General features: G+C 42.8%; 1 protein-coding gene across 1 annotated transcript in view; it reads left to right on the top strand.

Moving 5' to 3' along the window:
• Window positions 1–26,516, top strand: part of LOC138449659 (cholesteryl ester transfer protein-like) — a 330,995-nt gene that overhangs the window by 73,614 nt on the left and 230,865 nt on the right. The window lies entirely within an intron of this gene.

Raw genomic sequence — 26,516 nt, forward strand, 5'->3', positions numbered from 1 at the left:
ATCGGCTCACATACCACTGCAACCAAAGATCCGGCCAAACGGATCAAACAGCTTGAATATCTAATACGCAAGGAAATTAACCGCAAGCTCCATGCCATTACCCTGGGTCGTTACTACAAAAACCAACGTATCCCTAGAGGCCTACGCATTCAACTTCGACCGACCCTATGCAAGGAAAGCAAAGAGTTTGTACGCAAATGGGAAGCTATTTTGAACAAATGCTCTTTGGATCTCATTCTATTAACTATTCAAGAGTTGTCTAAAAATTTGATTTCCCTCAACATAGAAATTCAAGAGATTGAGAAGGAACTTGTTGGTTCATTGGGTAAGGAGGATTATGATATAATTCTAACGGACATCAATTCGAAGCTTGAAACGTACAAGACAGAGTTAGAACATAAAAAGGTGAAGAAGTTCAAACGTGACACCTATGATTATATCAACGAAGAGGTATACACTTGGATGGACAAATATGGACCAATAGCTCCTAAGAAGCTCCAACGGTATCCACCAGACCACACATCTAGCTCTGATTCAGACGCACAAAGGGATTCAGATATACCAATAGAGGAGACGACTAATGTTTCCAATCAATTAACTAATCCTTCCAGCCTAACAACAATGACCCTGGCTTTTTTAGGAGCACGACCAAAAGAACCCATAGAGGGAGGAGGAAACCCCAGAACCAGGCCTCAAACGAGATTCCAACTGAGGAAAACTTAGTTATCAACATATCTCGTAGAGTATTAAACAAAACTGAAGTAAACACGTTACAGAAAGGTCTTAGTTTTGTGCCTACATACAGCACGACCTTGTTCGATACCAAGATTGAACTTTATAAATTCGTAAGAAAATTGAAGCTTAAGGTATTTTTTGAAGAACTCGAAACACAAGAAAGTATTTCCGACGCCCCTGATTTTCAGGAGTTCAGAGTAAAGAGTGGATTCATACCACCCATATCGGTACCTTCAATTGATATTTTCCAGAAAATGGTCACCAGAGACCTGGAACGCATCAGCTACAAAGTTCCACCCCATAAAAATATGAAACCTCATGAAATGAGAACCATCAGAGATCTCTACTGTGACAAAGATATAACCATCCGTCCAGCAGACAAAAGAGGAGCTTTGGTAATCATGAATACCTCTGATTATGATGCAGAATGCATCCGACAATTACAGGACCAGACAATTTACGCACCCCTTGAACATGATCCTACAATATCAATCAAACAGAATTTGGAGGTTTTACTTGACAGAGCAATGGAACTTGATTGGATAAACGAACATACCCGCAAATTTCTTAATAACAAGCATCCCAGGATTCCTAATTTTTATACTTTACCAAAGATCCACAAAGATCAGACTAAACCACCAGGGAGACCGATAGTTGCTGGTATGGATAGTATCAACCAACCGTTGGGAGTGTACATTGATTTTTTTCTTCAGCCACTCATACAAAAAACCTCCACCTACATCAGAGACACAACTCACTTCTTACAAAAACTCAATAACTCTATTTTCCAACACGAACACTTGATGTTTACCATCGATGTTAAAAGCTTATATACATCCATACCGCATGATCTGGGGATTGAATCTGTTGAATGGCTTTTATTAGGAACACCTGAGGTCCGTGCTCAGAAAGAATTCATCATTGTTCTACTTCAATTCATCGCAGAGAATTCCTATTTTCAATATCAGAATAAGTTCTTCCTTCAAACATCTGGTACATCGATGGGCGCCACTATGGCACCATCTTATGCAAACTGCTTCATGTATAAATTTGAAACAGAACACGTACTGAAGAATCAAGAATGGAACAGTAATATTCACTTATGTTTACGGTTCATTGATGATATCTTTGGAATCTGGACAGGTTCCGAATCCACATTCAACAATTTCTTCAAATACCTCAACAACATTGATCCGCGAATCCAGTTCACGAGTGAGATATCTAAAGATATGATTACTTTCCTTGATGTTGCAATAGAAAAGAAAAATAGCGGCTACAGTACTACTCTATTCCGCAAAACTACCGACCGTAACAATTTGTTACATCGTCTCAGTTTCCATCAGCCAAGCCTCTTGAGAAATCTCCCATACAGTCAACTCTTGAGAGTGAAAAAGATTGTGAGTGACCCAGGAGAATGTCTAGCCCAACAAATTGAAATGAAGGACAAATTCCTGGCACGTGGTTACAAACAAGCAGAAGTAGATCTAGCATCTGAGAAAGTGAACGTTTTAAATCGTGAGACCTTGTTGACTAATGTCACTAAATCCAAACGGGAACTCAATACACCGGTCTATGTCTCAAAATATTCCATTCAAAGTAATAAAATCAAGAATTCCATTAGGAAACATTGGGGTATTTTCAAGGACGATGTGAGAGTTCAGAAACTATTTGACCAAGTACCAGTATTTGCCTATCAGAGAAGTAGGAATCTTCGTGACGAACTGGTCCGCACTAGACCTCCCTTAAAAGAACCTAGCACCCAGCGGACAGGCACATACCCCTGCCTACATTGTGCAAACTGTAACATGGTGATCAAAGGAAACATTGTGTACCATCCCAGTACAGGCAACAAGATTATTTTGAAGTGTTTCGGTACTTGTGATAGTGTGAACATAATATATGGAATTAAGTGCCCATGCGGGAAATACTACGTTGGCCAATCCACGAGAGCTGCTAAAGTACGATGGAATGAGCACCGCTCATGCATTCGGAATTCGAACCTAAATTCAGCAGTGGCCAGACACTGGAATGAGAAACGACATAGTTTGACACAAATCAAGTTCTTGATTCTGGAAGTCCTGACCAAGGTTAATCCTCATGAAGATTTGAGTCTTCGCCTTAACCAAAGAGAAACATTTTGGATCGATAAACTTGGGAGTCTGTATCCCAATGGTCTCAACGATGAGATTAACTATCACTGCTATATTTAATGTTTTAACTTGCAATATATTTGTTACCATTGGCACACACAGGTTACCTTGTCGAGGTATCTTTCCACTCTCTTGATAAGGTATAGCATAGTTTATCACATCAAGTTTACTTGTCCTTGCTACATAACTGTGTCCCAGGGTGACACTTCTCCGTACACCGTTAACATGGTTTATCACATTTAGTCTACTTTTCCTAGTCACATGATTTTGCCTCAGGATGGTACTTTTTTGTACCATCGTTCACAGTCCTGTTACATGCTATATATGTGTACAAGCGTAGACACACATGGTTATTATTATCGTTCCACCTATATTTCACTGATGAAATACATTATGGTTTACCCCAACCGGTCTGCTAATCCCGGTCACTCGACTGGGACCCAAGGTGGGGCCACCCGGCTCCACCACTTGCAGATCGTTCTATAAATTTTTATGTTTTTCTTAATGTTCATCATGTTGTTATATACATTTATCAGTTTAGAAATTTTAGGTATTTTTTAGTGTTTATAAGAACTTTTATTTAGGAGTTACAGTTTTGTGCAACACTTAGTCAATTTGATGAATTAAGATTACTTTTCTCATTTACAGGCTATGTTTGGTTTACAATGTGGCTTTCACATGGAGATGATAATAGTATTTTTTCTATGTTTATGTTATGCATACATTTCTACATTTTTTTCTTTTAGTATTCATGGTTTAGCCCACACAGCCTCCTTAATTTCTTTTTTTGCATTACTCATGCCCCTAACGGCAGTTTGCTGCCTCTTGAATTGCATGCCGCATTGCGCGGGGTTTCCTAGCGAGTTGCGGTCACGTGTTTATTTTATTCACCGTTTCCATACCAACGGTTTCAGTCAGCGATGCACTACTGCTCGCTGCGTTCACCGCCGACACCATTCTGTGAACCTAGGTAACCAAACTTCTTGTGGCTTGATCCACTTCGTTTACTTATCTCCCTTAACTGCACCCACTAAAGTTGGTTTCGTTTTACAGAACGTATACTGGATACTCTCCAGCACCCGATCGTTTTCCTTGTGAAAAATACGTCAGAAATTGCTCTTTACTTTTTCAGCGCGCCTGACTCCATTTTTTAAAGCAAGGTAAATTCCTTTCGAGCACATTATAATAATTGAATAGTTGCCACCATGATTTTTGTACTGATCTCTATTTTTTCTATTGTTTTTTACATATTACTCTTTGACTTGAATTCTCCTATTGGGGTATGTAACCATTATTTATTTATGTGCTTTGTATTTTGTTGTGTATTTGTTTGATCATATTGTTTTGCATACATTTATATATGTTTTTGTTAATGTTACTGTTTTCTAACAACACAGACTTGCCCTGATGAAGGAGCTTATACTCCGAAATGCATTGGCATCTTAAGTCGACTCTTATAACGAAATATGTCAGCTGCGCCCTCACTAAGATTTGATTAGTTATTTTTCTTTTGATTCTTTTCATAAAAGGAATATATACATTACAAAAGTAAAGTCTTGGAACTTATTTCTTATGAATAATACCAACACCATTTAGAACTGTTTTTTCAAACAAAATTACCCAGTTAGGGTATAAACGGAGAGCGGTTGTGTGACTAGGTTTCTTATCTAGTCTATTGCCTCATTTTTGTTTTCGGGTCAGGGTGACTCCAGACCCATCACAGCCTGCTCCTGGAAGTGTTTTGATTCTTCGGACGAAGGATGCTAAATAACATTTATCTTGTGGTGCCCACTTATTTTTCTCTCTTTCTCTCTCTCTTTCACTCTTTTTATTGACTGCATTCCAGACATTCTGACTTTAGAAGCAGACAGGCAAACAACAAAACGCATGTTTCTGCTTTCAAGAAACAGCAATATTTATTTAAACAAACTTTCCACAACCCCTTCAACGTGACAGTCAACTTCCAATTGAACACACGAAAGTGAAAGCTGAAACATGACATGTTTTTACTGTAATATAGAGACACCGTTCTGCTGTACACGGAATCTAATCCTCTCTCATGCTACAACTGTTCTAGTTCGATAAAGTGTACTGGTAAAATCCTTACATCACCATTGTTAATGAAATATTACAAAATAAAAGCACGTTTAATTTGCTAACCTGTTTTGTGTAGTTGTTACTATTAAGGGAAGGTCTCTTTACTCCACCACCACAACTCCTATTACTACTATGTGCTTGTAGGTATATAGTTCTCGGGAGAGGTCATTAACGTTTCTGATAGTGACCTATTCCTCAACAGACTGCCAAAGACAAAGAGGTGGCCTTAAGTTATTGGCAGGTCATTATCCTGCAATAATGATCCCTTGTTTCCTTTATATGGCTATAGTGAGGATGGCAAGATCTGGTCCTGGAAGAGACAGAGAAGGAAAAGGCAGTCATACAACTTGTCTGGGGAAAGGGGCCTGCATGCATTAGATGCCGTTATGTTCCTAAACTACTAAGAAAAAGCAGAAATTGTGATGCCGCTTTTCTGTCACTCACCAGTCACTCAGAAACCTATCCATGGTATGATATCTAAGTATACAAGCAACATATAGAGGTTGATGGCGTCATGCTGGAGCAGGTCAATATCTGGACCTATGCTTCGCTGAGATGGGTTTATGGAGTGATCAAGTTTCCAAAGCTACCACGACACGGACCAAATATTGTGGGGGCATCAGGAAATTCACTGGCGCCATGGAAAGGGCGCCCTGACCCATCTTCGAATTATATAGACTAAAAGCCAGACACGCACCAGTACTGGGATCAGCCGTTAAATTATTAATCCTGTCAGTAAGGAAGTGGTGAAAATGGCCTGCAGAACTAACCAAAGAAGAGCTATGATGGCAGCTTGTGCAAAGCTCTCCTGTGGCCAATAATAACTTCAGGTTAAGGAAGCCTTTGGTTTTGAACATGATGTAGATGTTATCACTCTCAGTTTAGCCCGCTCATTACTATATGATCTGAGAGCAGGGCTCCTGCGAGGGGCCCACCACATGAGAAACTGGAGCAATCAAAACCACTCAGGTTGTTTGGACTGTGCGACCCTAAACGAGACTGCATCTCATTTCATGTTGTTTTCCCCAGATACAGTAACCTTAGAGTTAAATATCTCACGCCTATCCTCAGATTTAAAGGAGTTTGAAGGCTGAAGGAGGTATTGGAATACCGTAAGAGGAATGAAGATCTTTACACCTCACATTGTGTAGCCAAATATATCTACAGGGCCTGGCTGCGAGAATAAATGTTCTGCATAGTGAGACGGTTTCTAGTCAATAAGTTCTAATCAATTAGGCTATTTAATGTATTTGATCAATTTCAGTTTTTATCTCATGATCAAGATAATATTTATCAGATACGTAATCAATTTTAATATATTCGGGTTTTATATCGGTTGGGCAGCGATTGAAGTGAGCGGGAATGGTCGGAGCGATGTTCCATTACTTTTATTTTTTCTGTTTACCAATCCTCTTCATTTTACGGCCATATTCACTATTCCATATAGAAGATTTGTCGATTCATGTCCTTGTGCAAGTGAAAAGTCGTAATAGGAGCTGTAGTTACTGGTCACTTAGACTATTGCAATGCCCCGCTGCTAGACCTTGTCACATGTTGCACTATGCTTCCGCCTACCCTCTCCCCTGCCGAGACCACAGTTCCACTACTTTTTTTCGGTACAGTTCTACCACTGCGGTTGGACCTGTGTTGACTCAAACAATGCTTGTTCCAAATGTATGTTATAATGGAATTTTAGGCATGGATTTATTTTAATGAATGCTGTTTTATAATTGCTATTTTTATGCTTCAAAACCGAAATAAAGTATTTATTCATTTATAGATATTGCAAAATGTTCTATCTGAGAGTGATATTGCTTTAAAGATCTGCAAAAGTACATTTAAATAAACAGCACATTTTCAAAGTTTGTCAACTGTATGAAGTACACCTACATGACATAGTGTACTGCATGGATATTATATTCGTGAGATTGTTTTTTTCTCTATGTTGATACAAAGATCACCAATAACATTACTATGTCAGAACAAAGTCATTTCAGTGGTATGAGACAGGAGTACATGGACCAATCAGCTTGCTCCAAATGTGGGCTGAAATTATTGATACAAGCCCAGATTCGAAAAATGGTAAGTGCTTGTTGCTTCTGGCTACCATTTCCTGCCTCCTGTGAGTAATAAAGGGTATTCATCCCTTCTCCCTTAGGGGGGGCCTCCCCCTTTGAGGCTAGGGAGGTGAGCCAGCTCTGCAAGACCCTCCTTAGGGGGCTAGGCAAGTGGGACCTCACTGGGAGAGACTCCCCCTTATGGAACAAGGACTCCTGTTCCCATGGGGAACTCCCTAGACCATTCACTATAATGGCATATATGGTACTGCCAGATGTAAAGAACATTGTAAGCTCCAGGGCTTTGCTAAAGACAAAACTAAAATATCCCAGTGTGCACAAAAAGGAGGATCTGTCTCTTTAAGGGGAGGCAGACATGTATCTGAGATGAGGAGGCTGGTGGAAGAAAGAACGCTGAGAAGAGGTGAAGCATGACCAGAGAAAGAGTAAGCAGGGGAAGCCCCCCGACGAGGTGACGGATGGACGAGGTGGAGCCAAAAGAGAGAGACCCCTCGAATTTCGCATGAGACCTGGGAAGCAGAGGGAAATGCTGGAAGCCTGGTGTTTTCGAGGACACAGAAGTCCTGGGCAGCATAGGAAAATACAAGATATGCGTTTCTGAGGAAGGAGCAATAAAGAAGAAGGTAAGCCTTATTTCCATATTGACGTGACCACAAAGACTTCATGGTGGGCAGTTCACCCATCGAACAACACTGAAACCACCAAGTAAGAGAGACCTTGCGACCTATAGTTAGAGGCAGTCACATTGAGAAAGAGAACCGAGTAAGAGATACTGATGCCTAGGAGGAACATGCAAGACGGAGTACAGGAAGAGAACCCGAGCAAGAGCCGACCCAGAGTTGTTGCCCGGAAGATACAGAGGTAACAGGGAGAATGGGAGTACCAGGAAGCCACCGGGACATCAATATCCAAGAGGAGAAACTCATCCCACTGAAATTGACGAGATACTCGAAATAACACCATTAAAGTTTGATTTTGTTAATCTAATAATGAATACGCCCAAAAGAGATCGTACTAGGGAATGGACACAAATTGAAACTTGTTCCAGTGAAATTGGCGAGACAGTAAATAGCAAGCCAAGGCACGGGATTTGTGCTAAAACCATCAAGAGAATAACAAATAAGCTTTAGAGAGGAGAGATTAAAGAAGGTGCACAGAGAGAGACTCTTCCCAGTGAAATTGGGGGGAACCTAAATATAAATCCCAGAAAGGGGAACTGTGTTATAGTGGTCTGCAGAGTATTGAACTTACCTGAAAGATAAAGTTTAAGAATTGGGTGCAAACACCGTGGGACGAAGGGTCAAAGTCTAAATGGGAATTGAAGTCAAGTGAAATAGGACAGAGAAGAAGTGATCAAACTGAGCCACGCCAGGAAAGGGAAAGGCTCACATTGCTACAAAGGATAGCCAACTTAGAAAGGCCAGAATTACAGAGATTAGAAAGATATATATACACCTGGGAGATTGTAACAGAACGTGAATTATAAAGTCTTGTGGGGACTGACTACCCCAAGAGGGGAGAGCAAACCTAAGTACATTATAAAGGAATTATATGACCTTTTCCAGAAGGCTGCAAGAGACTATCTGAAGATACCTTACTAATGAGAACTATGGAACACATAGACACATTAACACAAGAGAACAACCAGAAGGAAGAGACATTTCCCTAGTATAATTTAAGTTAGTCAAATAAATAATGGTAGGGTCAGTTAGAACTAGTTTTGGACGGAGGACATAATTATTTCAGAATTCCTGATTACTGATGAGCACCTAGAGTATATAGAACGAAACTGTGCAAATGCCACACAATAGCCCCATATGCACTCCTAAGGGGACTGGGTCCCAGGTAGAATTTAGGAAGTTTATAGTCCTGAAACCCAAAAACAGAGGGTATCAGCAGGAGTATGAACTATGTCATGTATGCAATCAAATTCGGTGCACAGAAGATCTGATATTAGCAACTCTCCAAGAGAGAGTGAATGAATTTTTCAATAATGTATGGTAGAACAACGTATATCTGCAGACTCAGCTTCACCAAGCTTAGAGAGTTAGTGTAGAAATAAAATATTTTAATGTATAGAACAGAAAAACAGTGTTCAATTCTGGCATGTTCCAGATATGTCAGGTATTTCTGATGTGTATCAAGACATATTTGCATACCACATTATCATCTTCTTGTCAAGCAAAAAGAGGAAAACACAAATTAGTTTAACACAAATTTCAAATGATTTCAATAGAAAAACGTTCCATGTATGTTACAAAGCAAATAAGACGACTTGTGTTTACAGCATCCACACAAAGTCATATAAAAAAAGGCCCTGTTGATACAAGTAAATAATCCCATGTAGCACCATTAGGTCTAATCTGTTGGCAATGCGTTTTGAATTTATAATTAATCCATCCTCAGGGCTAGGATTGCTATTGATTCCGTTTGATCAAAGTATTCAAAGTGTGGGTACCTAAATAATTAAAGGCATGGTCTAGTAAAAATGTTTATTGTCCCTACGGGTCGGCCATGTTTTTTTAAGCCTAAGTGGCTCGATTTTAGAAAACTTTCCTATGGGCCTTACCCGAGTTTTCGTCCATTAAACGCACGCCCAAACAGGCACCAGGGAGCCGCCATTTTGTGATAATCCTATCACTTGCCGCATCGCCCTGGCTGACCTGCTTCTGCGGCACTAAATCAATTCCCCCGCCCCTGAGCCTGACATTATCCAAACATTCATATTCCCCGCCTCTCTCCGTGACGTTACTGTGCTGCGTAGGCAAACACACCCAGTCGTCTTCTACGCGACTCCACACAGAACCCGGAAACCAACACAGACCATCTCACAACACAGCGCACCACAATTCGGAATATGAAACTGTACTTTAAAATCAAACAGCAACACGGTACATTTGGTAAAGTACATTTATTTGACATTAAATGTTTAGAGAATATTCAGCAATTGCCATATGAACTCCGAAAGCCATTTATTTTCTTTTATCTGTATCCGCAATGGTACACAGGGTGTTGCTTTTCGTTAAAAGAAGCATTTTGGAAGCACGGTGAACCGCAAGGCTGTTCCATCAACTAGGCACTAGTCCATCGTAAAGGTTGATATGTTGCTTCTAGCCACTAGTACAGCGTAAGGGCATGTGGGCCCTTGGCGATCATCCCATAAAATTGTCAGTGTGCTCCAGATGTTCACACGAAGCTACAGGTGTCTCACGAAGAAACCGTCTGCTGGTGTCTCGAACCGATGGCAGTAGCAGAAGGGGAGCAAATACCTGTTATGAAAACAAAAAAATTATAATTAGTCTCGCCAGCCGATCTTCATTAATATTACTCGTTTTATTTATTACAGCCGATCAGAACCTATTTGCTTGAAAGGATAGTTCAATGGAGTATGTTCGTCTCTAAAATCAATGCGAAAAGTAACGAAATAAATCGAGGCCAACACACAATGATAAACGACAGTTAGTCTACCTGCGTGAGGAATGATATGATATATGATATGGCATTTGTAACGCGCCTATACTCAAGTGTTTCAAGGCGCGACGTGGCAGGTGGGGAACAAGGGCAGACAGACAACGATCCTACTAGGCCAGGTGTCTTTCTGATCGCGCAAGGGGAATGGGGGTGGAGGGGTAAAAGTGCTGTACATGGTTAGTTGAATACAAATTAAATAATAGGGCCAGCTGGTCGCAAGTGCAAGGTAAATGCCGGGAGAAGGGGCTGAAGGATACAGAGACAGTCCCGTAGTGCAGGTAGGCAGTGCAGGGAAAAGTGGCTGGGCCAAGGACCGAGATCGTTGAGACCAGTGGACCTGCATGCCCATGTGCCCACTACAAACATGTTTTCCTTGCTTTTCCTAGCTCTTCATTCATTTATTTATTCATGCATCCATTCATTAAATCTTCATTCCGGTATAAAAGCGTGTAAAGATTTACTCACATTATATTTGAAATTTCCATTGTGTCTCTTCGTAATGCAGTCTGTAAAACGGACCGTGCTCTTGACAACGATTTTTCGTATACTGAACTAAAATGAAACTCGGTCTAGTTTCTGAATTTTCTGCCTTATCGTCTCTTACGTTATTGCGCACCCCCTTCAAATGTAGTTCTTTCGGCATGGTCCCTGTCTCAAGGTCAAAAAACTATAGACCCTTATACTTCCAGTGCGACTTGTGGGACTCATCTGGGCGCGAGCTGAAAATCAAAGCCGCTCTGCTTCACATTCTTTATTTGCAACATCACGTAGTAAAGGCATCTGTGAGAACTTGCAGTTTAGAATCCCTCTATGTAGTGCGCCTCAATGTGCAAATGCGAACTGGCTTCTCTCCCAAATGCCACGGCCCGCTTGGCGCGTACTAAGTGCCCCAATTTTGTCCCCGTTGTCTGCAAGCTTTGCAGCCCAAATTGCGACATTTAATTTTTGGCGGAAGGTCAGGGAAAGTATAAAGTACCACAGGAGTTGAGTTAAAAGTGAGATTTATTGTTTGTTTGTTTGTTTGTTTTATTATTTGCAATACGCAAGCCTCCCCTCCGTTAACAGTGCGCAACAGTGCACAGCATTTACATTTACATGAGATGAGACATGAGAAAAATATATACATACACATATATGAGGTGAATAGAGAGAATTCAAAGATGACACCCAGCTTGTTCGCCACCCATGATTGTGAAGGTAGGGGTTAGGGTTACAGGTACACTGTACAATGACCTTTATTTACAAAAAAACAATCGTATTGCAATTATTTAAACCGGAATTTGTACTTCACAACCAGCTGTGCTTCGGGTGGGCATGGCACAGTCGCAATGTTCGGTGGCAATGGATCACTGCTCTGCACAGAAACGTCCAAAATTCCATATCTGTGCTTCTCTAACACAGCAACAATAAGGCCTTTCACAAAGTCGAACTGCATTTCATCATAGACTGGTTTGATCACCCATTGCTTACTTCGTTATGAAAACACCTTAGTGTAGCGAGGCATCCTTACTTTACCCCTAGTCCTAGATTGTTCACGTCCGACATTGCTGTTAGGGGCCAAGACCGCTAGTAGAGTGCGATGATTCATGCCTCGAAAGCTAAAATGCAAGCACTTTGGTCTGTACTTTAGGCACATATTGTGGAACACCTCCAAATCTCCTGTGTGACAGAATTCTGTCAGTCCTCTCAAATCTCTTGATAGAGTTTTGTTGAAAACAATCTTCTCAATGGCTTTGTGTGTCGGTGAAGATGGAATCAACTACTTCTTCTTCTGTGCCTCCTCTGGGGACAAAGGGCCATGTTCACATTGGTGGAAATGTTGATTTGCTGTCCAGCGGTGAACGTTGGTACAGTGGTGCATCAGTGACCGCCATTTTTCAAGTAGTATTTCCACTGACTCTTCACAAGTTTTTGAGCTCCACCAAAGATGGTTGGTGATAGAATGGGACCACTGCAAAATACTTTCAAAACCTTTTTTTTTTTCCTGCAGCCGAGATTTTCTTACTGATTGATTAGCAAGATGCCGTACGTCAAATTGATGATTAATATGTGGGAACTGCTCTCTCATTGTCTTGGCAATTGAAACATGTCTGTCCGTGGCTATGAGGTCGATGTGCATTCCCTTTGATTGTAGATATTCCACTGATTTTATAAATCCTAGTTTCTCCATGGCCACTGACGATGTACATTGTGTTACCTGCACGACCACCGAACTCACAATTTTCTTACTATCCATGTCCTGAAAGTGGTAGGTGCAGTACTTGGCAGAAAATCCAGGGCTGTCGGACTTTCCATCGCCGGCTAGCCTGAATCATTTGCCTTCGAATGTACTTGCTAGAGACAATTGACAATTGTTCAAGCATCACTAATGGCCGGAAACAGATAATGACGTTGGTATATGTAGTACAGCGATTTAGAAATGAAATGGAGTCCCACAAACTGAAAGAAAGCCTCTAACTTTCTAAAACTGGAGCCACTAAAAAGTGATGCAGCTGGACACAGTAGATTGCCTGCTGGCATTTTCCCCAGCATCGTTTGTGCAGACCATGAGAACCTATGATTTAATCTACAGGCGGCATTTATTTTGACGTTACTGCCTTTTATTTGACGAGTCACATTAATCAATGGCTTCCCACATACCTTCCCTCTAACGGAATGCACACATTTCAGCATACTTATAATTTCCATCAAACAACTGTCGAATACAATATATTTGCTCTCTTTCATTAGACTGTCATCCTGCGTCAACGTTGTTTCGGCCTGTGACGTTGTGGAGATTTCAACACATTGGAAAGTAATATCGCTGATATCAAGTTCTGATGTGTCTATGGATGCTGCGGCTGGTTCATTCTCTGTCATTTCGACATCTATTACTTCAACATTGATGGGAGAACACAACAATGTCGACAGGTTTTTGGTTGGCAAATTTTTGGCGGGTGTAGATTGTGTGAATTGATCTGCAACTACTTCAGAGCTATCTTCAATACATTCAATAACATCTTCTTGTGGTGGTGCGGTCGCACTGTAGCAATGGTCCAATGCAACTTTGCTGTATTCTCCAAACACAGTTAATTCATGTTCTGGCCATTGGACATGAGCATCTCAAGTCTGAACATGCCTCGCCTCAATTAATAGTTCCTCCATAGTCTACATGGTCTGGCAAGCAACATCTCTCATTCGCTTCACTGTCTGTGTATGTATAGTTCTGACACCCACGGGTAACTGGAGGAGAGATTGGAAAAGGGATGTTCAGTTTAAATACAAGATAAAGTGTAGTCCAATTGACTGGAAAAAAACATAAAATAGTCCCCAGCACAAACATTTTTTTTAAATTATGAACTGTTTGTAACTAACCTTTTTTTGTTTTTTTTCTTTGCAACTTTTTTGACTCGACCTTCAACATCTGCACGCTGTAGCTCCGATTCGTTTCTGCATGTCCTCCCTTCCTCTTGCGCTGCAACGACTATATTTTCTGTATCTGCATAGACAGCACAGAATGAGGCTCCATCGTCTCCCTGAAACATAGTACTTTCATTACTATGTATCAAAATATTGTTAGCATAAAACACACGTGAGGACGAACACACAGGTACATCTCAATAGCCAAACACGATTTAAACATTGTGTGCAACAATCAAACGACAAGTATTCGACCAGTGATGATCTATTTTGATGGAGCTGTCAGTATCCATACCTCTGGCTCTGCATGGACTGCCATGAATGGTTGTATTGGAGAGGAGGCATCCGCATCTCCCTGAAACACAGTACTTGCATTAGTATGGTTTTCAATATTGGAAACATAACACACACTTGGGGTCGAACGCACAGGTACATATAAAGAGATAACCACAAATGATGCATTGACTAAAAGAATCAAGGAAAATCTAAATATGATCACATTTCATCGACTTATTTCTCCGATTTATTTACATCTGCATCATCTAAATTGGATGTTGTGATTGTAGTGGAAGCTTCGTCGTCTCCCTGAAACACAGCACTTGCGTTAATAGGGAAGAAAGTATAGCAAATGGAATCACGTTATATGATCACGCATGATGGAGCTGTTAGTATCCATACCTCGTGCTGCTGAAGAATATCTATGGATGTTGCAAATGTAGTGCGCACTTCCGAAAACTGTTGCGCCGATTCGTATACACATGGTCCTGCTTCCACTTCCCCTGGAATTACTTGAATTCCAGGCTCTGCATCAAGTGCAGGGGTTGACGCTCCATAAACTGCCTGAAACATAGTACTTGCATTAGTGAGGATTACAATAGTGAAAACATAACACACACCTGGGGTCGACAGCACAGGTACATATCAACGGCTAACCACGAATGAAACATTGTGTAGAACAATCAAACGACAAGAATTCCAGCTCTGATGATGACGCTCGATGGAGCTGTCAGTATCCATACCTCCTGCTGGTGAAGAACATCTAGAAATGTTGTAGATGTGGCAGACGCTTCAGCATCTCCCTGAAAGACAGTACTTGCATTAGTATGGATAACACTAATTATAACTGAAAACAAACACCAGTGGACGATAACTAAGGTGTATATCAATTGGAAAGCACTAACCAAACATTCGGTAAAATAATTACACGATAGAATAAAACTATTACTTGACATGTATAAAACAAGTATGTAGCGGATTAGCCTAGTAGGATTACCTGATACGCGCTAGAAGTGGTTGATAACTGCGGCCACGTCAAGGATGTAGAATGTTCTTGCTTCAGATTCAAGGGATAGTCAAGAAGTTGTAAAGGTGAATTAATGATTGATAATGAAATGCCAATATTAAAAATAGCCATGTAAGGCGACAGAATACTTGAAAAATGCTCAATACAGCACAGTTCCCTGTTCCCATATATATATATACATTGCGTTTGTGGGTTATGAAATCAAAAAAGAATATATGATAAATGTCATTATTCAAAAAACTATACACTCATATCAATATCGAAATTATTACAAGGGATAGAACACCTACAATATCAATTAATCCATTCGGCTACCTACACACTACCGCAAGGCCTAAAGCTAAATCCGGACACTTGACTCACCAGTGGCGGAATGTGGACGAATAGAGTGGGAATAGCGTTTTCGATCAATTTCCGTGTCGTTCGCCGTTTATTCTTCTTTGTTACCCAAGATGTTGTGTACATGTCCAAGGAAAAGTGCCGGCTGCAGATGCGGTATCGATCACCCCTCTTGTCCTGTAAGACTTGTTGGACTCTACTTTCCAGCTCATCCAGTGGATCTCTGCAATGTCTGACCCATTCTCTTATTCGATCATCAGTTTTTGGGAATACATGCATTGTAGTGCCTTCAGATTTTGCATGGGTCTTCAAAGGGCCACCGCTAATCGAACAGGCAGGCATTGTTGATAAATCAGAAAAGTAAATATCGACATTATTATACAATCTTCATGAATAAAGATTTGATACAAAAGTAAATGAATCATACAATGATCAATGCAAGGTTTGTTTTGGTCGCAGGAACTATACCAGTTCATTATGTGCGGCTAGGTATTTGCATAAATTGCAGAAATGTAGAAATGATGTGACTAAAATCTGAACATGTGGCTCGTCCCTTGGATGTTCTGTCTTGCACGAGAAGGAAACATGCTTACATTATAGACTGGACCCCCAAAGGATGCAATTCGATGACAATAGACAAAGATGAAAATAAATAGATCTATTGATAGCATAGCAATGGAAACTCAAGTCAATAGCAATGATACCAATGAACATAGCACTATTGTGTACTCTACTCGCAAATAGATAGAAATTTAAAAATCTTCGAAATATGACTAGGGTACATGGCCTTACCTTGGATTCAGCAAGCAGAGCAGTATGTTGCAGGAGAATAGGTGGGTGGCCACAGGTAGCACACTGATGGGTTTGCTCTAAGCGGTCACAGAAGTTCACGGATAGCGCGACGAGTAGATTAGCGTAGATCTCAGTGGTTGCCAGGTAGCACGTTCAGGAGTTGACTTGCAAAGCACAAAGATGTTCTCATGAGACATATCAAGTGGTTTATAAAGTATTAGAAACAGGGGTGTGTTTGTGAATGAATGACGTATGTATGTCGTGGTATTAGGGGGGGGCCTGCTTCAAGGGGAGCCCTGGCTGGAGACACGGGGTCTGAGGAGGCTATGTGACCGATGGCCCCTTGGCGTGGGATACCTTTTGAAGTGTACATGTAGTTTGGCACAATGGCCTTTCGCGCCCCTCACAGCGCGCATCCACTGGCGCGAACCGCCTTTGATATAGGGTGGTGGGCTGGATGGGCCTGGGGCGTGCAGATAAGGCACAGGAAGACTGCTGAATGGAGACACACTTATGTGGATTGCAGGGGGGCGGCCTACCTCGGGGGAGGCCTGCCTGGTGACACGGGGTCTGAGGAGACCATGTGAACGATGGCCCCTTGGCGTGGGATACCTTTTGAAGTGTACATGTAGTTTGGCACCTTGGCCTTTCGCGCCCCTGACAGCGCGCATCCACTGACGTGAACCGCCTTTGATAGAGGGGGGTGGGCTGGATGGGCCTGGGGCATGCAGATAAGGCACAGGAAGACTGCTGAATGGAGACACACTTATGTGGATTGCAGGGGGGCGGCCTACCTCGGGGGAGGCCTGCCTGGAGACACGGGGTCTGAGGAGACCATGTGAACGATGGCCCCTTGGCGTGGGATACCTTTTGAAGTGTACATGTAGTTTGGCACCTTGGCCTTTCGCGCCCCCGACAGCGCACATCCACTGGCGCGAACTGCCTTTGATAGAGGGGGGTGGGCTGGATGGGCCTGGGGCGTGCAGATAAGGCACAGGAAGACTGCTGAATGGAGACACACTTATGTGGATTGCAGGGGGGCGGCCTGCCTCAGGGGAGGCATGCATGGAGACACGGGGTCTGAGGAGACCATGTGAACGATGGCCCCTGGGCGTAAGATACCTTTTGAAGTGTACATGTTGTTTGGCACCTTGGCCTTTCGCGCCCCTGTCAGCGCGCATCCACTGACGTGAACCGCCTTTGATAGAGGGGGGTGGGCTGGATGGGCCTGGGGCATGCAGATAAGGCACAGGAAGACTGCTGAATGGAGACACACTTATGTGGATTGCAGTGGGGCAGCCTACCTCAGGGGAGGCCTGCCTGGAGAAACGGGTTCTGAGGAGACCATGTGAACGATGGCCCCTGGGCGTAAGATACCTTTTGAAGTGTACATGTTGTTTGGCACCTTGGCCGTTGTGCCGCAGACAGCCCCACATGCCAGCGCTCATTCACGGGTGCAAACTGCCTTTGATAGGGGGGGTGGATGGATGGGCCGGTGGGCGTGCAGATAAGTGTGTGGGAACGAGGGGCCATCAGGCCCCTCTCGATGGTCCCTCTCATGCTTTACTTCTTAGTAGAAACACAGACCAAGTGCCTCCAGTAGTGGGTTCACCCCTTGCCCTTATGTGATAACTTTGGTTGACAATCGCGTAGATGGGACCACTGAGCATGACTCTTCCTCTGAGATCACTGTCCTGCATGTGAACCAGCCTGGACTAAGCACATCGCTCGTTCATCTCCATAAACGTGTCCTTGCCCACACACCCTCGCCAGTGGAAACTTACTGCCATTGTGACCCTGTGTACCTGCAAGGTATTCTCTTCAAGTGCCAGACCACTGACCACGACATGATGCCCACCTAGCAGATCCCCAATTAACATTAGACCCCTATTGCATTATATCGTTGCTTATCAATAACAAATGCCACATACCAGAGATTCTTGTGAGCACAGACCCACACTTCAACCGGTGTATTACAGTGGTCAAGACCCTTAACCTAAGGCCTGTATAATCCAATGTTAATTGTTAGTATAGATATATGTGTGACTTTTATAGACATAACCTACTGAAAGACTTTGAACAAGTGTTATTTAGTGCATGCATTATGGAGAATATTTTATGTTAGCTTAGATAGTGACCACCCTGCTTCACAGCAACCAGACCTTCACCTATTCGGAGCACAGATGTCTGACGTCCATCCTTGAATGGAGACACACTTGATTCATTTAAAAAAATCGAAACAACCGTTGTTAATTTATATGTGGTGTTTTATTTTGTATCTTATTTTCATCACACAAAAATACAAGACTTTAAAGATTATACAGGTGAGGTTGCAGCACAGCAAGAGAAAATCCCCTGTACTGACCGCTGTCACTCGGGAACGTTTCTCTTATGGCACGAACGGCACAGGCGGGTATCACTCTTCGAACGCGGTGTCCAAGCCTCCCGTGGAGCCACCATGTAAAGGAACGATAGGCCACCAGCTTGTACCACCTGTGAAAAGGAATGAAACAAACTGTTTTTAAATGACCAAGATAAGTTTAATAAACGTTTGTTGTCAATGACAATTCTTGTAGCTAATGGCATTCTGCACGGACAAATGCTATCTAGACAATGCACACTATTGAACGACTTACATGCGTTACAATGATATGTAGATGTAATTTTGGCTATAGTAGAAGAACATGAAATAGGAGTGGCATGACAAGCAGAGTATACTTACTCGTTACTCGGATTACGAGGGCGAACAGTTGCGCGAAGTTCGTGCATAAGCACCATTATCATTCTCAACACGGCCCGTGTGAGGCAGGCTGCCCTGAAGTCTGGCAGCTCGGTGATGCATTGCGATCGTGGCTCGCCTTCCGAAATGTAGGCCAGGCATCCCGAGTTTTCTCAGCAGCAGCAGTTCTCCTCCTCGGTTGGCATTAGCTTGCACCGATTGCATGTGCACCAGATGGAGACGCCGTCCATGCGACTAGGCCCAGGCTCTTCATCTGTTGATTCGTCCTGCCAACTGCCGTCCGAATCCCCATCGTTTTCACGTGCTTCCCTTTCCAGTAGTTCCTCCTAGGTATACTCGGGCTCGTACATGTAGGGCATTATTGTAGCCATTGTGTGGTAAACAAAGTAAAATAATTTACAGAGATGGTACAGGTGTTCACACGGGCTACAAGCGGCGAAGGTAGCTGACCAGAGCACAGAAACGAGTCACAAAATACTCTAAGTAACACAGAGAGAGGAATGGAATCGAAAATCTGCTGCTGTGTGTTGTGAAACGGTTTGTTTATACTTATTGAGGAAAGAGGCGTCCTGCCATTTCCATGGCGACACGTCATTAGCTGAAGCGCAGCAAATGTTGACACAAGACGTGCTTCGGCGTTGGGAAATGGGCGGTACGAGTCTGCTGATGAAAGGCTCAGGGGCCTTTCATCAGCAGTGCCACAGAAGCAGGTCAGCCAGGGCGATGCGGCAAGTGATAGGATTATCACAAAATGGCGGCTCCCTGGTGCCTGTTTTCGTGTGTGCGTTTAATGGACGAAAACTCGGGTAAAGTCCATAGGAAAGTTTTCTAAAATCGAGCCACTTAGGCTTAAAAAAACATGGCCGACCCATAGGGACAATAAACATTTTTACTAGACCATGCCTTTAATGAAAAAACAATTACTAAGGGCTCAGGGTAGAAGTTCAACTAAACGCCTTAAAGTGAAGGAAAATGTGACCAACTTTCCAAACCACAAGATTCATTTGTCGGGAAGAACAGACCGTGCTGGAGTGCAGTCGCACACTGCAGCAGGGTTCAGATACGAAACAGATGGTGGGAAACCGGAGTCCCTAAAAGGTAAAAGAATGTAAAGTATTAACAGCCACTAGGGCCAAACCACAACTGCCGAACAGCACATAACGTGTGTGGTTATTCACTAGTGTGTCTAAAGAAAGGTTAATAGCAGTATTCTGGCCATGTATAGAGTCATAATCAAATTTCCGCTCCTGCTTGACTGTTTAGGAAGGTCTCAAACAGAAAGATATTCAACCATCGTAAACCATGGTGGATACATAAAGCCAACGTGTATGTATGTGGCAAGACGGAATTCGTTACAAAAACAATGGTACTTTCTAATCTAATGACTGGCCCCCGAGGGGAGTGGAGAAAAATCTCTGGCAACTTCTATGCCTTCCGACATAAGTAAGCCGCAAAAGCAGCTACGATCCTCAAAAAGCAGCTGCAGGCTGGGCAGGCTGGGCAGCCTGTGTGACGGTCTTCCCTCAACCCATAGACACAGTATTAATATTCAAGTGCACAACCTGATGCACGTAGGTATATTTTAATCTCAGGTGAGTATTTTAATTCTTACCTAGAAGAGAGGAACACAGGGAACAGCCACCCGATGCAGGTCGCGCGGCGCTGGATCTCTAATGTTATGATGGTCTCCATGGCAGCGCCGCACATGCGCGTTGGTGCCATGGACCACGGACCACCATCTTGGTATGGGAATGCCCTGTAATGGACCCGAGCGTGCGCATCCACTGGAGTGAACTTGAATGTCAGCGCCTCGGTCCGTTCGAGGACAATGAAGAGTCGACTTCAATTCACTTGTATGAGTTTGAGATACTGTAATGTATGGAAAATACTCTGCAAAAGCAGAACACATTGCAATGTGAATCGGAGGGATGGGGGAAGCACAGATAAATCTGCTCTAGCCCCCCTGCCCACCATATACGTGTTACTCAAGCTAGTTACGGGCAAGTGGCAGTTTTGCGAAGAAATAAGGCACCTGCGCTCAGGCATCTAGAATTATACAACGGTGGGCATGGGGGAAGAGCAGATGGATATCTGCCCCCATGGCCACCAAATCAGTGTTGGCAAAGCCAATCATGATCAAAAGTAGTTTTTGATGGACAGAAGGACAGGATCAAAAACCTTTAGATTATGAATCACAAGGCCCGGGGGACTGCAGATAAAAATCTGCTCTGACCCCCAGGCTCACTGTATTAATGTCATCAGGTCTAAAAAGGCCTAATGACAATACTTAGTCGGCAGAGTGCCACAGATGAGAGAACTCAAGTTGTGGAGCCAGGGAGGACCTAAAGTAAGTATGGTAAAGGTGCCAATAAAACTGACGAATTCAGACATGTAAAAACATATTCTCTACATCTCAATATCTAACCGGTATATACCGCAGTATAAATCATAGGCCTCTATGTCCAATTCCAACATTTGGCACATCAATCGTATTTGTCAAAGAAAACTCGCATTATGAGGCCTGCTCACATTCTTATTAAATAGTAGAAGCGGCACCAACACTACCGCTGTTACAACTCACATAATTAGGAGTTAGAAGTCGTTCACACGCTCAAAGAATTAGAGGACATGTTAATCGCAACTCATTCAACACTCTCGCAGAGGTGAATTCTGCTCACATTCTGTAGCTAGTGGCATCTGTCAACATCTTAGATACAACACGTAAAAACAACCTTATGATTCAACCTTATGATTCAAATCAACCTTATGATTCATGCCCCTAATGCTAAGGCAATCTGGTGGGTCAATATTAGACACATTATTCATATTATCAAAGAAAACTTAAAACTCACAGTTTCAGTTCTGCTCACATTCTTGTTGGATGGTAGAAGATGTAGCAACACTGCAGATGTTGGAACTCGCAGCAATAGGGGCTCCAGGCCGTTCAAAATTTAAAAGAATGAAAGGATCTAAAAATCATATTCTGTAACCAGTGACTCCTGTCAACATTTTACACACAACACATAATTCATGCCCCTAGGGCTAAGGCAATCTAGTAGGTCAATCCATAGAATTTCCCTTTGTTGAAGCTTCCTTACTATATCACCACCAGGGGAGCCTGATTTCACTTGTTGAAGTATCAGACATTTTAATTGTGCCACCGTGTGTCTCGCTTAAAAAAATGCACTGCTACAGGCGATTTCTGGCTATTCGCACCTTGAGTATATAGGCAGGGAAACCCCTATAGCAATAGGGAGAGATGGGCCTTATCCTTGTTGTTTGAATAAACCACACTCAAAATGACCCCCTGCTGAAATTTGCCTCGCACTGCCTTCCTCCCCAGTTGACCTCCCTTCCTCCAAACCACTTACTTGCCTCCCTTAACTGTTCTCAGAAAAGTGGTCAGCCCTGCGCATAGCCATCTGTGGTAATGCACTGCAGCATTTATATTGTATTATATTCTTTCATTACCACCAAGATCCTCTGTACAAGGGGCATGATGGTGGCTGGATCAGTGCCCCTGCTGGGTGCCTAACAGTCATGATCTAGTGACTAATACATTAAACTGATTAGTGGTGAGGAAAGAGCTGGAAATGGCAGACATTAAATATAACTTCATCAATTACAGAATGCATAGATGTGCATTCCATTAGTGACCATTGTTGGGGGTCATTCCTGCTGGGGCTTCCTATAGGAAGAGGAGGCAGCTTTTAAGGGACACCTTGAAGCCGCTCCCTGTTGGGACATCCTTAACTTCTAGGGCGTGGGGCGTTCTAGTGATGAGGAGATTGAAGGAGGGAAAGTGGGAGGGATCAAAAGGTGGATGGGAGGTGGTTAGGTATAGTGTTCAGCGCATTGATCCATTATTAGAAGGGCTGGGTAATGGCCGCATGCACACTTTTTCTTCCCGTTCACTGCCAGCCCAGCCCAGAGTTGGCATCCTCAGGCACAATGAGGAAGTGGCATGCCTTGCTCTACTTGTTTAGGCCCTTGTGCTATGACTTTGTTGATCAAAGTCACGGCATGTTCTCGTCCCCTATTCAAGCGCATTTCTCTCTCAAAGAGACCATAGGGTTAGTGGCGACGAGAATGCACAATTCTGCTGTCGTGCACAGCCATCAGGCCCCCTTTTGGCCTTTCTAATAGGTGCTTTTTCTGTCCAATGTGCGCTATTCAGCTTATTTGTAGGGCAAGCAGCTGGGGTGTCACCTCGTGCTGCATTGGTATATGAGGTGGATTTTAGGCCTGCACTCTATCCTGGTGCACTTTAAGACGTTGTGACTTTTTACTTATTTGCAATAATATCAACTGCAATACCTGCCTGCTGTGCACATTAGCTGCCGCACACGGATGTACAGGGCTTCAGGGCTATTGCCTCCAGGGACTCCAGAGCCACCACACCAGGGCCAGGGGGTGGCTTTGCCACAGGCATTAAGTACCCGGGCTTCCCATGTAAAGAACATGATGGGCCCTCCAAGGCGATCCAAGCCAGCAGCATTGCCAGCCAACCAAATGTGTCCAAATCTCAGGTTTAAAATGCCCATTATGCCAGAAGGGTAATGCCCGAAAAGCCGTCCGAACTGGCTGTATGATCCAGTATTGTGTGCAAATGTGGCCACTTTGACGAGTGAGCTGCTAGTTTTGGCCGCATTTTCTTACGTAATGTGCTTTACAATTCACTGCCATAAATACTTCCCAAAGTGAGACCCAGGTTGCTATTCACAAATATGGGCCACTTTTTGTTATTTCGGGGCTTGTTATTTTTTTTTGTTTCCCACTCCGACCCTTCCTGAATGTGTCCAGGTAAATAAATTAAGGGTAATTTTGCAAATATTTCTGGCCTCCCATGGCCTTATCGTTCAGTTATGTGCTCACACTTCTCCCAAAAGAATCTTAAGAGTGTGTTATTAATAAATACATTGCTAAATTGGTTTACTTCAAATGGGATATTTTTGCATATCCCTCAGCCTGTAGAGACTGTGAGGAGGGCGGAGTCAGATGGTGATACCACTGACGTCAATGATGGGGAACCATGTTTTAGGGTATAACAGATTTGTTGGGTGATCACACCCAGAGTATGGAGTCATTTGCCCTGTTGTTAAGCTGGAGATGATGCCAAGGTGGGTTAGACGTTCGAAATGATGGTGAGTTTAGAGGTGTGGCACCAGACAGCTGGACCCTGACATGTTGTCATACACTCAGTTGATGAATTTCAACGAAAACTAAACAAACACACGTAATAAAAGAACATGATATTAAAAAATCATAACATTTGATTGACCAATTAGGCTTGGAGTTGCTCGTGATCTTATGTAGGATAGATTGTGACCCAGAAATACAGGTTGGACATCCACTTTTGGGTTCTTCCAAAGCTGATTTGTCAACTGTCTTTCCACTTCTGTAATGGCATGGGGGGAGGGTTGCCCAAGACACTTCCAGTGTTTATTATTCATTCTAAATCTTCAATTGATAACTCTTCAGTGTTGCCAATCAATCCTTATCTACATATAGCACAATCACATCATAAACAATTATAAAATCAGGCTATTGCGCTCATAAAAATATATACATTATCATGGCAATACTTTGTGGATTCAGAGCGATTTTCGATGGGGAAAAAAAAGAGAAACCTGTGACAGCTCAGATGTGCAGCTGCAATTTCATAACTGTTTCTAAAAGCCTTGCCATGGGAGAAAATAAGGATATTCCTGAAGCAACTTGGGGATTTTCACAAACAAATGTGATCTGGTAAAGGGTGTCAAGGAGATGCTTCAGGCATTGCTGACTTTGCTCCAGGTTTAGTCTTTGTGAATAGGCGACAAGGGTATTAAGTGAAAAAGTATTTTTTTAACTGAAAAAAAGACTGATTTGGAAAGACTGCTCTGAGACCGCTCAGAGTGATCTTTTTAAATCTAACTGTCATGCCCTTGTCGCACAAGAGTGCACACAGGGGTTGACCGGTGAGGCTGAGACTAGCACGGGAAGACGGAAGTTGCAGGTGAGGTAAGTGTCTGTTTGCTTGTCTGTGTGTATGTTGCGGGATACTATTTGGAGCATGGAGGGGAGTGGGCTGGGGAGAAGCAGGGTGTGTTTGTGTATATTTATATATGTGGGGGTAGCCTAGGGACGGTTATGGGGGAGAGGGTGCAGGATTGAAGGGGGAGGTCAGGGGGCGAAACCCCATGATTTTAGAGATGAGGAGAAACAGGGTCAGAGGGGAGTTTGAAAATAGATATTTGGTGAATGTTAACGGCCAGTGCTCCAGGTAAGATTTTGAGGTGGGAGTATTTTACGCATATTTTTCAAATTAGAGAGTAAATGCAATTTCAAGAAAGTAAAAATGAGTTTCCTCCTCTGCAAGAGAGTAAAACGTATCAAACATACACCCAATTCATACGTAAAATCAGACCCGTGAAACAGACCCGTAGACCAAAAGAGTTGTAGATCAAAGTTGTCTGGCTTGCCTTTAACCATTTTATTACACTTGTGGAAAATATTCTGCCATAAAATAACTTATAAGTACGTGCTACATACACAACTTCATTTTCAAAATTCTGGACCCTAGAAACTCTGTTAAGAACTGCTATGGATAGACGCCCAGGACCCCCTTGTGAATTTGCATATTTAAGTAACTTTGGGTCTCACCCTAAGTTACTAGGGGAATCCAGATGTGGACCCCTTGCTCACTATTCTTAGAGAGGCACAGCTCCTCCCTACTGACGAGGTCCAACCAGACTGAAACACGTGTCTGGGGATTCTGTTGGTACTCTTGTTCAGAGGAGAATTGCCTAGCATTTCGGTGCTGGACTGCCCCAGGGCAGGACAAAGACTGATATGTTTGTGATATTTCTTCTCTGTGAAAGATAGTGAGCTAAAGACTCTGGGTAAGTCTCTCGGAGCCAGGACTAATGTCTGGTAGAGGGACTCCCAGGACCCCCTTGTGAATCTACTATAGATAGAGACTAATGTAATGCTTGCAGAGGGAGTGTGAGTAAGCAAGTGTTAGCATATGATTTACTTACAGGAACTTGCAAACATAATCTCAGCAACAGTCACAACCTGCTAAACTACCTTCCCTGCTGTCTGCTGCAGGAAATTAATGTGGATCCCCACATTGTGTACAAAACCAAAAACATGATTCTGGCAATTACAGTTGAGAAGAAATGCAGACAAGTGCATAAGTTGCAGACTGGTCCCAAATCCCTGCTTCAACACTAAAGTGTGTGATCCTGGGCAACTAATTTTGCCACTGTGCCTTTTTAGCAAAAACAGAAATTTCTATAACAAGTGATTTATTGCCAACTAGTTACTACTCAAAAAGTCTGACTGACCCCTTTTCCACTGTTTGAACTATACCATTAATAGTAGTGACAATTTATATAATGTACATGATAAAGGGCCTAATTCATTGA

Source organism: Ambystoma mexicanum, chromosome 1p (assembly GCF_040938575.1).
Source record: "Ambystoma mexicanum isolate Mex_15411 chromosome 1p, UKY_AmexF1_1, whole genome shotgun sequence".
NCBI classification, from domain to species: domain Eukaryota; kingdom Metazoa; phylum Chordata; class Amphibia; order Caudata; family Ambystomatidae; genus Ambystoma; species Ambystoma mexicanum.